The sequence below is a fragment of the Vulpes vulpes genome, unplaced genomic scaffold (genome assembly GCF_048418805.1).
Source record: "Vulpes vulpes isolate BD-2025 unplaced genomic scaffold, VulVul3 u000000652, whole genome shotgun sequence".
NCBI lineage: Eukaryota > Metazoa > Chordata > Mammalia > Carnivora > Canidae > Vulpes > Vulpes vulpes.
The window spans coordinates 1,023,559-1,036,055 of record NW_027325771.1 but is presented as its reverse complement, the minus strand read 5'-3'; the positions used below and the strand labels follow the sequence as shown (position 1 = coordinate 1,036,055).

The window sequence follows — 12,497 nt, the reverse complement described above, 5'->3', positions numbered from 1 at the left end:
TGACGCGCATACTCGTTGGCTCTCAGAAATAAAGGAGAGAGACAGGATTTATGGTAGGACTTTATTGTCTATCAGGGCAATTTCCTTTAATGTTGGTGAAGCTCTCCTGCTATTACACACCCCAACGTGAAGCCATTAACATCATTTGTCATGGTAAAAACAAACAAAAAAAGGTGTTGTGTCTCCATAAGTACCTCATAATAACCCAATTTGCTAATCCCATTAAAGCATTTGCCAAATATAAATGAAAGGCAGCTCGAGTTACCAAGGCCACATGAATCTAAGTGATTTAAATCTATGTCTATTATAAATTGTTTTCTGTGGGATATGAAGTAGGGAATGAGAAGAACTTGAAACCTCTCTACCGAAAAACAGATGGCATGCAATAGAATAAACAAATGGCCGGCCACATGGATGTGAAATAAATCACTGACAGCAAAATCTTTCAGAAACATAAAACAAGCCGTAGTATAGAGCTCTTCGGAACTTGACGCAGATTTGTTTCCATGCTTCATATATAGTCTTCGTTGGTCACTGGGATGATCTTTTAGCAACAGAAAGTTTTGAAGGGTACTCAGTTTCTCCGGATTAGGGAGCGGTAATTCTGACATTGCCTGAGAGTTGATATATGACTGATCTAAAAGATGTGAATTCTTGGTAGTGGATGATTCTTTGCGTTACTTAGTCCCTGCGGTTAATGTTCTTACGTCTTGTCAGCACATAGGAGAGAATGAAATGACTCTTCAAAGCATCATTTCAAATAATCCTTCAATTAAAAAAAATAATAAAATGGGATGGCTCATCAAGATTTTTTTTTTTAAGAAAAAGCAAAATTTAGAGAATGCAACCCTTTTATTATCTTGCAACTTTAGTACTGTGGAGACCACACTGTAGAAGGCTTTTTCTAGGTACGTGTTGCTTTGCTGTGTTAATTCATTAAGCTGGTATTTACAGTGGGGGTTTTTTGTTGTTTCTTTTTTTTTTTTTTTTTTTTAATGTTTTCGTCCATGTGGTTTTGCATACTGGCTTTGGTAGAATTCAAAAACTCAGTTTGAGCTAAACCACACATTCAGCTTTTGTTTAAAAGAACCACCTCCCTCTTTTTGTATATCTCCCATCTTCTTCTATTGTGCTTCAAAGTATAAAGCTTTTAAGCATTTGGCAGCACTCTTGCAGGAGATAGAAAACGTACTAAGGAAATAAACAGTGATTCTATCCAAAACCAGTCTCGCCACATGTAAGAAATTAGAGACCGCCAAGGGAAACGCTGGGAAAATGTACTTACGCTTCAGTTATTGTGTGTCCAGTGTAGGCCAAGGACACTGAGGACATTGGCAGAGGCGAGGAAAATCGACTTTGGCCTAAACCTCCCAGGAACATCCTGGTGTGTGTAAGTAGGGATTAGATCAGGACGCAACGTGCGCCGGTGAGCGCGGGAGGTTGGCAGCTAGTCCGAAAACCCTGTTTGTGTTTGTTTGCTCTAAATGTGAGCAGCCAGTTTCTGGAGGAGAGGCTAGAAGGAGATGGGGAGGTGAGAGGGAAGGGGAGTGCAAGTGGGCCTGCGCCTTCAGAGGGTTGTCGGGGATGCAGGCGCTCAAACTGCTCTGGGGCCTTCACAGCTTTTATTTTATTTATTTTTTTAATAATAAATTTATTTTTTATTGGTGTTCAATTTGCCAACATACAGAATAACACCCAGTGCTCATCTCGTCAAGTGCCCTGCTCTTACTCTCCGCCCCTGCCTCCCACCCGGAGGGCTGCCCTTTGGAAGGTATTTCTAAAGACTCGGGACTCTGGTGGCCTTGGCTTGCATGGCTTCTGAGCATCCTTCAGCCTGAATACCCTTTTGCTCCACTTTTCCCCCCTGTAAGGCGCGTTCTCTGAAATAGAACTTTTCTGTCTTATGTCACCTAAGAATCACCCCATGTCATTTGTAGATATTTTTTAAGGTAGCACTTTATATTTTTTATATTTCTTTAACAAGATAGGGAAGCTCTTTTTTTTTTAAGATTTTATTTATTCATGAGAGACGGGGGCGGGGGCAGAGACCCAGGCAGAGGGAGATGCAGGCTCCATGCACGGAGCCCGACATGGGACTCGATCCTGGGACTCCAGGATCATGCCCTGGGCCGAAGGCAGGCGCTAAACCGCTGAGCCACCCAGGGATCCCAAGGTAGCACTTTAAAGAACTCTACTCTTCAGTTTCGGAAGTTGCTTCATGAACACAGATCTTGGGTGTTTGCACATTAAATCCCAACTGGTGTTTGATTTTATTTCCGGTGAAAGAGAGGGTTGATTTTGAGAATTTAATCTGTACTTCTCTGAGGGGTATGGACTCCAAGACCACAAGACTACAGAAAATTTGAATTTCTTTAAACAGTATAGTCCCTGTAGGACAATTGCAAAGTAACTGGACCCATGAAATGCTCAGCTTTATTACTCTTCTTAAAAGCAAAACAAATACTTTGTTTTTGTGATTTTTTTTCTCGCCCTCTTAGCTTTAGAATTCTGGAACTGTTTGTACAGTTCACTAGTCTGTATATGACCTTTCCTTTAAACACCAGACAAGACACTTTATGGTGTGGAAATGAGTCTGAAATCTTCTTAGTCTCCCTTTTCAGTTACATTTTTTTTATCTGTACCTCAATATTTGAAGGTTGCCTAAAAAGTTCCTCTTCAAAGTAGTTAAAGCATTATGGTTTTGCCATGCATATGATAAAATTTAAATCAAGAGCCAAATTTTATGTGTTAGTCATGTAGCTATTGGCAGGAGAAGAATTTTATTAAGTTTGGATTCCAAAAGAGTGTTGAGTGTTTCCCTTTAGTACATATTAGGATTTGGTGCCCATCAAAATATTGTCCAAATTCAAGGCATTGTATTCAGAATATTTCATCTTGGCAGTGTGTTTTTTTTTTTTTTAAATACAGACAGCTGTGTTAAAATTTCATTGACATGTTTTTTACATATGGAAAGAAAATAGAAAATTTCCAAATAAAAAGCCACAGTATAGTTAGTATTTAAGTAACAGTTTTTAAGCAGTGACTATATGGTGATTTCTAATGTTTTAAAAATATTCCATAATTCAGGAATGGGCACCTTATTTGTGTAATCTGTGTAGAAGGAAGCTTTGCCAAGGACCTTCAGGCAATTTCTCACAAAAGTGAAACTGGCCTTGGATACCATAAACATCAAGAACAAAGTGTATTTGAAAACAGGGATGTATTAGTTTCCTGGGGCTGCCATAATAAAGGACCACAGACTGGGAGGATTTAACAACAGAAATTTATTTCCTCGCAGTTCTAGAAGCTGCAAGTCTTGAGATAAAGGTGTTGGCAGGGTTGGTTTTGCTGAGGGACTCTCCCCTTGGTTTGTAGACGGTGGTCTTCTGCCTGTCTTTGCATCGGCTTTCCCCATCTGTGTCCTAATACCCTCTTTTTTTTTTTTTTAAGATTTATTTATTTATTCATGAGAGACAGAGTCAGAGACCCAGGCAGAGGGAGAAGCAGGCTCCCTGCGGGGAGCCCGGTGGGGGACTCAATCCCAGGACCCTGGGGTCACGCCCTGAGCTGAAGGCAGATGCTCCACACTGAGCCACCCAGGTGTCCCCCTAACACCCTCTTCTTGTAAGGACACCATTCATGTTGGGCTAGGATCCACCCTAATAACCTCACTTCGTCACCTCTTTGAAGGCTCTATCTCCAAAAACATTTTGAGGTAATGGGGATTAGGAGTCGAATATATGCATTTGGCAGGGGACAAAGTTTAGCCCTTAACACAGGATAAAATCATGAAAGCTTTAAATTTTTTTAATGTGCCAAAGTTGAACTGTAATTTAACTACATTGCAAGTCTTTCTTGCTTCGTTAGGGAAGTGAGCTGAACTTTTAGAATAGTGATAAATAATCTGTATCTGCTTATTGATATGTTATCAATCCTGTGTGTCAACACACAGAGAGTGGGGTGGAACAGACTGAGTCTGTAGATTCGTTAGGTCTTACTTCCAAATCTAGGCCCTAATTGAGGAGCCTTGATAATTTTGAGCTCTCTCCAAATGGGAGGGATATTAGATGCCTTATTTTGAGTTGCTTAAATGAACTAAATACTGAAAGGTTGAGAACATTCACTATGACATCAACTTGCTGTCCAGATATATCTATTGGGAAGTAACTGGGCAACTCTTTTTCCTATGGAATTTTGACTATCACTTTGGGAACATTTTTAAGGAAATCATAGTACTACTTGCTCTCGGTAATCCACGTCATGGCAAGACTAGAAAGAATTGGGCTCAGAGGCTTAATTTTAATCTTTCTCACTGACAAATGTAGATGATTGACTTTCGCCTTTTGCAGATTTTGTACCAGGAAAGGGAAACATGCCATTTGCTTGTAGGGCCTGGTGAGCCCCCAGTGCTGACTGCCAACTTCCTGATTGCATAGTTCTCTGGGGGCAGGTTGACTGTGTGAGCCAACTGGGCCGGGGCCATCCCGCCTTGCACACAGAGCCCAGTACACAGCAAGAGAGTAAAACCAGCAGGTGGGTGGATTCAGAGGCAGCCAGCCAGCCATGTGGTTGCCTGTTCGTTCCCACCCTGGGTTCCAATTTGGTCTCAACAAGCTGCTGAAGTGAGAGTCCATTCGGTATGAATGATTCCAGAGGTTAGGGCTGGCCTTGAGTCATCCTTAGCTCAAAACAAAACAAAATATATATTCATGTAAATATATGAATAAATGTACATACACATATGTGGTCTATGAACTACCCATTTGACCTTTCTAGTACAGTGTGGCTTTATTCTTGGAGTGATTAAGGCTGGGTTTGAAAGGGAAGTTCATAACCATTTATGTACCGAACATACCTGAACGATAAGGGGTATTCCTAGCAGTCACATTGACTCATGGGACAACGAACCAAAACTGGGGAGGGAAGCATCTTCCCTTCCACAGATCAGAATCTGGGACTCCTTTCTTACCTCCATGTCTGTCCGGCAAGGGAGGTTCCAATTCTGCAAGGTTTGCTTAAAATGTGAAGTGTTCCACCGAGGACTGTTAACTTATGTCTACCTAAGAGGAACACCACCATCTGGCTCAATGGGTGGCAGACTTTTTCCTAAAGGACCGCAGAGTGAATGTTTTCATCTTTCCGGGCCATCAGATCTTTGTCGCATATGGTCAGCTCTGCCATTATACCTCAAAAGCAGCCACGGACAAAGTGTGAAGAATGAGATTGGCTGTGTTACAGTAAAAGTTTATAAAAAAAAAAAACAAGCAATTTGGTGGTAGGGGGCATTTGCTTTGTTTTGTTATCCACTTAAGTTGAGAAAGTTATATTCCTCCTGGTTTGGAAATTTTATCCCAATTCACATTTGTTTGAATTAATCATGAAATAGTAGATAGTACTTCTCGCCATTTAAAAACACATTTGATTTCAAGGTCTTGTTTGTTCTTTACAGAGGTCCTGTGACATGGCAGTCACTGTCACTGGGTTTCTCAAATAAGGCAACTTTTTCTCTTTTACTTTTGGTGGAGTCCCTGGAAAAAAGATGAATTTAGAAAAATAGAGTTGAATGGATGGAGTTTTTTTTAAAAAGATTTTATTATTTTTATTCATGAGAGACACAGAGAGAGAGGCAGGGACCCAGACAGAGGGAGAAGCAGGCCCCCATGCAGGGAGCCCGATGCACAGCCCGATCCCGGGACCCCAGGATCATGCCCTGGGCCCAAGTCAGCGCTAAACTGCTGAGCCACCAGGGCTGCCTGAATGGATGGAATTTTTAAAGCCACTGGCTTAGAACTTGGAGAGATCCTCCCCCACCCCCAACGCCAGATCCAGACTCTTGTGATTGTGTCATGGAAGGCTACCCTGTAACCCCGAGGCTAGAGGGAATTAAGGTGCCATGGGTACTCTAGCTGGCCATGCCTCAGGGCTTCTGGAAAAATGCAATAAGGGTATGAACTCCTGTGTTCAGAGATTCTCATTTGGCAGGACATGGCTGGGGCCTGCAAATCTGTGTATCTACATGCTCCTTAGGTGATTCCAAAGCAGCTAGCCTGTCACCTGTCCCTACACTGCCTCCCTGGAGTGCTGGCCCTGATGTTTGAGAACCTTCGTCCAAATACTAACTCTGGCTCCTACGGCTGCATGATTCCTAAGCCTTAATTCCCCATCTGTACAAATTGGAAACAGAGTTCAAAGGGGGAAAAAATGTCTGGCATGTCTTGGGATCCAGGGAATGTCTGCTTCCTTCCTACCTTCTGGAAGTAACTGATCCTGGTTGTGATTCAGGAGTGGTGTACTGATAAAGATGTGTCTCCTAAATGTCTCTAAAGCCAATAAGATAGAGATCTGGGAGGGATAAAAAAAAAACTAAAGTAAATTGGGGATTTTTTTTTAATTCAAAGTGAAAATCTATTATAATATAAAGGGTGACTCTCTTTCTGTATTGGTCTGAGAGGAGATGTTGGTGGTTGTGTCACCACGACTGCCCTGGGAGGCAGTCTCAGCGGCACAGCGTTTAGCTCCCTCTGTTCCTCTCCATACAGGAAGAATTTACATCAGTCATCTATGTTTTCAGAGCCATTCGTCAGAAATGTTTTGGCGACCAGACTTGACCATCTCAGCTTGGGATAGAGAGCTTCCGAATCTGCAGAACTTCCAACCGCCATTGGTTGCATTATGTAGATGGTTGCGTTACGTCCGTACATCCCCGGGAGATCTTGCCGTCATCCTCGAGTCCCCTGAGCAGGTTTTTCAGCTAGAAATAAAATGTTGAGAATGGCCATCGGTATTTCAGTTTGAACCATTCCTTACTTTAAAAATTAAAAATTAGGCTCTGGTTTATGACCTTAGTCTCCTTCTGAGTTTGGTTACCGAGTCAATCAGTTCTCATTAGTCCTAGATAAACTGATACACATCAAGGTTCAGAATTACCAGGAAGTACGTCTTATTAGCACCTACCATAATTTGAATTAATTACATGTGTAGTAATTTGTGTAGTGCCTGTGTGCCCCAATACGGAGTAGGCTTCGCGGAGGCGGGGAGCTACATGCGTCGTCTTTGTGGATCGCTCTGTCAGAAGCACCAAGCGCACTGTTTGGCGTATAATGAACATTCGATAAATATTTATGACGTGAGTGAAGGAGTCAAGGTCCATACTCTTTAGCAGAGATGACAGCGCCTGTGAGTTTGAGCCCCGCAGCTTGACTCCACTGAGGCATGGGAAGAGGTGGAGAAACGACAGAGTTGTATGGGGTGTGATGGTGGGTCAATGCAGGCAGGCTAGACAAGGCTGGCCAGCTGGCCCACTGAGTGCCAGATCACATTAGATGGGCGTATGCTACACAGCATTCTTAAAATGTCAGAGTAACTGTAAGATTGTTTGCCTTTAATCCCTTACTGGATTCTAGGCAGCAAACTTTAACCAACTTTTCTTCCTTATTAAATGTCGAAATAAATTTGTTTACTGATGTACAGTCCTATTTAACAGACTGCTGTAGATCCTCTTTGTACAGCTCTGGAGAGCACCTCTTTGTGTGAGCTAATTTTCCATTGAGTACATTGTGTATATAGCCCCATGTAGCCTTGTATGGCCAGTGAAAACTTAAGAAGTCACAACGTGTTCAAAAAATGCTTTAGTTTATTCTAAATAAGTGGAAATAAATCCGTTGCTATCATTTTAGGAAGATGGCACATAAACAATTTAGCATTTGATTGTTTTATCAATAACTCAGTCAACCTATCTGTTCACTGGGGTATTTCTTTTTTAACCATACAGCAGCTCGAACACCAGTAAATTAAACGTGGGCAGTTAGCTCAACATCAATGAAATAATTTCTTAAACCCTTTTTCTTTGGCTAAATCGTATTTAACAGTCTAGTGTATTTCCCTGGGCAAAACAAACACTATTTGTTTAGTTAAATATGCTCCTAGAATGTGAACCAGTTTCCCTGGCCTGACCTTCTAACTTGTCAGACTTAAAATATTGCCTGAAAGATCACATATTGATAATAGCAATCTTAAATTAAGTGCGATGGCGTCTTAAGAAATATATCCCTTTGCTTTACTCCAGAGTAACTGGAGGGCACCTATATATTCTCTGCTGGTCGATTCCCAGACTCAGCTGGCTGAGGGGGAGAAGCCTTGTCCTGTTGTTTTGCACAGATTTGAGCCAGATAATAAAAAAAACCGGGGCCCAAGTTTTGATCTGTGCAGATGTTAATGTGCCATGATAAATCACTGTTGAGCTTCCTTGGGTAAGGAGCCAGGATCTCCATCCTCTTTCTGGGTGACATATTAATTCAATTTAATTTGAAACGTTAATGCTTGGTTTGAAGATTTACCTAAGGAAAAATGTAATCTTATGAAGTTTCCAGTTATGCAGGATAGGACTCTGGGCCTTTCACAGAACAATTTCACAGTAAGGCTGTGCAAAATTTAATTATTTTCATGATGACTCTTTTCCATAGCTCTCTTTGTGCAAATTTCATTACACTACAGCTTTTTCTTCCTAAAACATAACATACTGGATGTTTGGATTAAATATAGAATATTTGGATCATCGGCCAAAAATATAGGACACTGCTTCTCTGGTGAATTGAGGCCATTTTGTAAGGAATGGTGCTGTAAGGCTTTGGAAGTAACGTTTACAAGCAAAACACTGGCCGAGTTTTAATTTTATTTAATAACCTGCTTCCTACCAGTGATCTTGGCACCCTATGCGGTGATTTGCAATCAATTAATCATACAGAATGTCGTAACGCTGCAATAAGGGTATTGCACTTGGAGAGTCTCATAAACCCACCAGCAACAGAAAACAGAAATTGCACGCTGAAAGACGTCTTCGTGAAAAACCCCAAGTGGGGAGGTGATTTTAATGCTCTGTTTTCCAACACGGCCTTGGAAGCTTCAGTGTTTTCTTGTTGCTTGTGAGTTCTCTAGTTCCCATTCCTCAAAGACGGCTTGGCTCTTCAGTGGGCTGTCAGTATAGGAGTCCCTAAGCGTTCGCCTCCTTCAGTGTAGACACTAGTCATTTGGACGAGGGAAGTCTTGATTCTTCTGAATTACTGAAGGAGGAGGCTCTGGTTTCGGTTTTTATCCTGAATTCAAGGCAATAATGCTCAACTGCAGTAGGCCGTATTTTTCAAGTCTCAGTAGGAATGATTCAGAAAGGAAGCATGTTTCCATCCTGGGAATACACTGACATTTGCTAGAGGCAGATGGTAGAAGTTGGGAGGGTGTGATATTACAAGTCAGAGACTTCACATACTTGACTTTGCCAGAAACTTTTGGAATCTGTATGTGAAGATCTTAAGCTTATATTCTTGTCATTTCAGATGTGCCCTTGCAGTTAACTGTTTAGCTCTGCTGGTTTTTTTTTCTTCTTCTTCTTCTTATTTTAGCATAGTAAATATGGAACTATTAAACATTCTTAAGATTATGTAAGCCTAAACTCTTGGATGTATGTATATTGTGTTGTTTTTACTTGCTTCCATATGGTTATGTTTTGAGGATGTTCTTCTAACAAGAATATGGAAGCTTAATGTATATCCCAGCTGATTAAAATTGAACCCTCTTTTAAGAAACTGAAGTTTTCAGAGCTCTGTTACTTCCCATGAGTAGGTTAAACTTCTGACTCCTGACAAATTTATTCCTCCCAAAGCTGTACTATTCTTGATTATTTGTTAAATTATCCAGATTGGCATAATAGATTATACACAAGTAGAGCTCATCCTGTATTTTTAGATGCTTGACGCTTCTGTTAAGCCTGAGCTCTAAAATACACTCACAGAGTTTTGCATATGCAAACTCCTCTTCACTGGCACATAGATCAGATGCAGAAAATGTAAGAAACATTTTGGCCAAAATGTGATGGTCTGTTAGTCGGCATGTGGTAATGAGGCCATATTTTGCATTTAGGCTCCTGTGTTGAGAAAGTGCAGTTGCACACTGATGCCCCTTGGGGACCACAGACTGGAGTCACATCCCCTTTTCAGAATGCAACAACAGTGACAGGTCGGGGCAGCGCTGTTCCCTGTCTTTTAGGGCATTCCCTTGAACTATCTACGCACATGAAAACGAATTTTTTGTTGTTGTTATTGAATGCTAATCAACTAGCCTGAGAGTAAAGTATTGTGAAAGATCAGATCCTAAATTCACCTTCTGTGAGCTTCCTCCGCTCAGAGGCGCCTTAATGAACTGGAAGGAGAAAGCCCGAAACTGCAGTCTGTGAGACTCAGAGCAAAGGAAGTATTGGGGGAAGTCTCATGAACATCACCCTACCCAAGAAGTTGTCATTCCTCGGGATAAGAGTATGGAAGGATTTTTGCAAATGGTGCTGCTAGTAAATTAAAATACTTTATGCTTGTCAGATAAAAGACGCAGATATGTGGGTACATAGATACTGCAGATATGTTTGTCAGAGTCAACCTCTTACCTACTACTTAAGATAGATACCCACTGACTCACATGGGGACACAATGAAATCCTTATTTTTATAAATTAAGGGGGCGGCTTATGGGTAAAATACATGTTTTCTTAAACTTAGAGTATTTCTACAAGTTTATAAGGTGATGGTTATTGGTGATGATTTTTAGGTTTTTGTTTTGTTTTGTTTAGAGATGATTATTTTCAGAATTTGTTTTTGTTTTTTTAGAGAGTCCACTGGCCCACTTGAAGACTCTATAGTTCAGGAAAATTACAGAAAATGTGTTTCATGAGGGGCTTGATTCAATGACTGAATCCGTACTGACCCAGAAAAGCTACTAGGGTGGAAACCTGCTTGGCAATACCATTTTTGGCCAGAATGACCAAGACCAGCTATGTGCCTAAGATAAAAGTGGAGGGTAGGGTATCCTCCTGTTATTCAAAAGTCAGAAGAAGATAAGGGAGCCACCTTCTCCCATCTCTTAAACCAAGTTTTAGCCAAAATAGACTAAAAATTGTCTTTTCCAGTGTAATGAACTTTACATGAATTTATCAGCACGTCATTTTTAAGTGAGGGATCTGAATGCATGACTACACACATGAACGCACAAAGGAATGGCCTTGATTAATATTTGTACAGTGGAGATGGTTGACTGACATGGTGGTGAAGATAGAAGGGTTGGAAATCATGCCTCGGTTCATATTCCAGCTCTGCCATTTATTACCTACGAAATTTTAAGCCAGTATTATTTAAGTTGACTTGCTGTGTTTGTTTCCTTACATATTGGACTTCTGGTAGTATCTGCTTTGGAGGTGGTAAGAGGATTCCGTAAGACAAGACACAAAATAGCTGGAACTCCAGCGGCACTCAACAGAGTTACCACTTGTTCACCTTGCATGAGGAAAGTTTTATATCGTTAAGAAATACGTGTGAAGACTTGAGCCCTTGGACTACTTCCAAGTGGTTGCTCTGGTGGCCTGACTTACAGCTCATTTGGGCTCTACCCAAGAAGGCCCATCTCGAAGTACGTTCCACAGCTCTACTGGCTGTCACTCGGTGTTACAGGATAGACCGTTCTCATAATAACAATATCGAGGAAATGCTGGTTTTGCAACTACCCAGCTTTTTCAAAACTTTTATTGTGCTTTTGTGTATCCAAAAATGGTGCTTCCCAAATCTTGGTGTCTAAGCACAGCATCCTCCTCCCCAGCCCAGCATCTTGCAGGCCTACTCTTCCTTTAAATAGAGTAGAACAAACACTGATGTAAGTGGATGTTGAAATAAATCCATTGCCTGCAGCGCACCCTTCAAATACAGTTTTCTCCCTTGGGAGTGGTTGAAATCCCGATGACACATCCCCACATGATTTACCACGTGGGTGGTTGTCTTTTGAAAACCAAATCCAACATGAATTTAAGAGTTTTGTTTAGCCCCCAGGTCAGCACTTGGGCCTGTGGATAAGGGTTTGTGTCCAGTCTTAGTGATTTTCTGGGCTCACTTTCTTGGGCCTTTTCAAAGGCACCGCGTGCTCCAAGGGGGTCCTCCCTGAAGAAGCACAGGAGGTGATGAGTTTGGGCCTAGAGGCCCGGTCTGGCCTTTTAGCCTCTTAGCTGCCTCTCCTTCTCCATCCTTTCTCACCCCGTGGTCCAGCCACCCTCCCAACCCCACTTTTGTACATCTGCTTTCTCTGGCAGGAATATCTTCTCTTCTACCATTTTCTTCCAAACTGGTTAACTCTTACTCATCTTTCAAGACCTAGCTCCAGGGTCACTTACTTCTGGATGCCTTTCCAGAGCCTCTTTGTCTGGGTTAGGACTCTCTCTTGTGTAATCCTGTGTCCAGTATACCCTTTCGTTGCTTTCTGCTATATTTTGCACCAGTTTTCCCTTTAGACTCTAGGATGCTTTATGTAGTTTATTTTGCTGGGGTTATAATTCCCAGACACCGAAGTGCTCAGATATTAATTCTATTCAGTCTGTTTGGTAAAATGTATATCAAGGCACAGAATATTTCCATCCCTCCAGAAAGCTCCCTTCTACCCCTTTCTAACCAATCCCTACCCCCAGAAGCAACTGCT

General features: G+C 41.6%; 1 protein-coding gene across 8 annotated transcripts in view; it reads left to right on the top strand.

Moving 5' to 3' along the window:
• The window catches only part of ARHGEF28 (Rho guanine nucleotide exchange factor 28), a 300,222-nt gene that overhangs the window by 273,443 nt on the left and 14,282 nt on the right, over window positions 1–12,497 (top strand). The window lies entirely within an intron of this gene.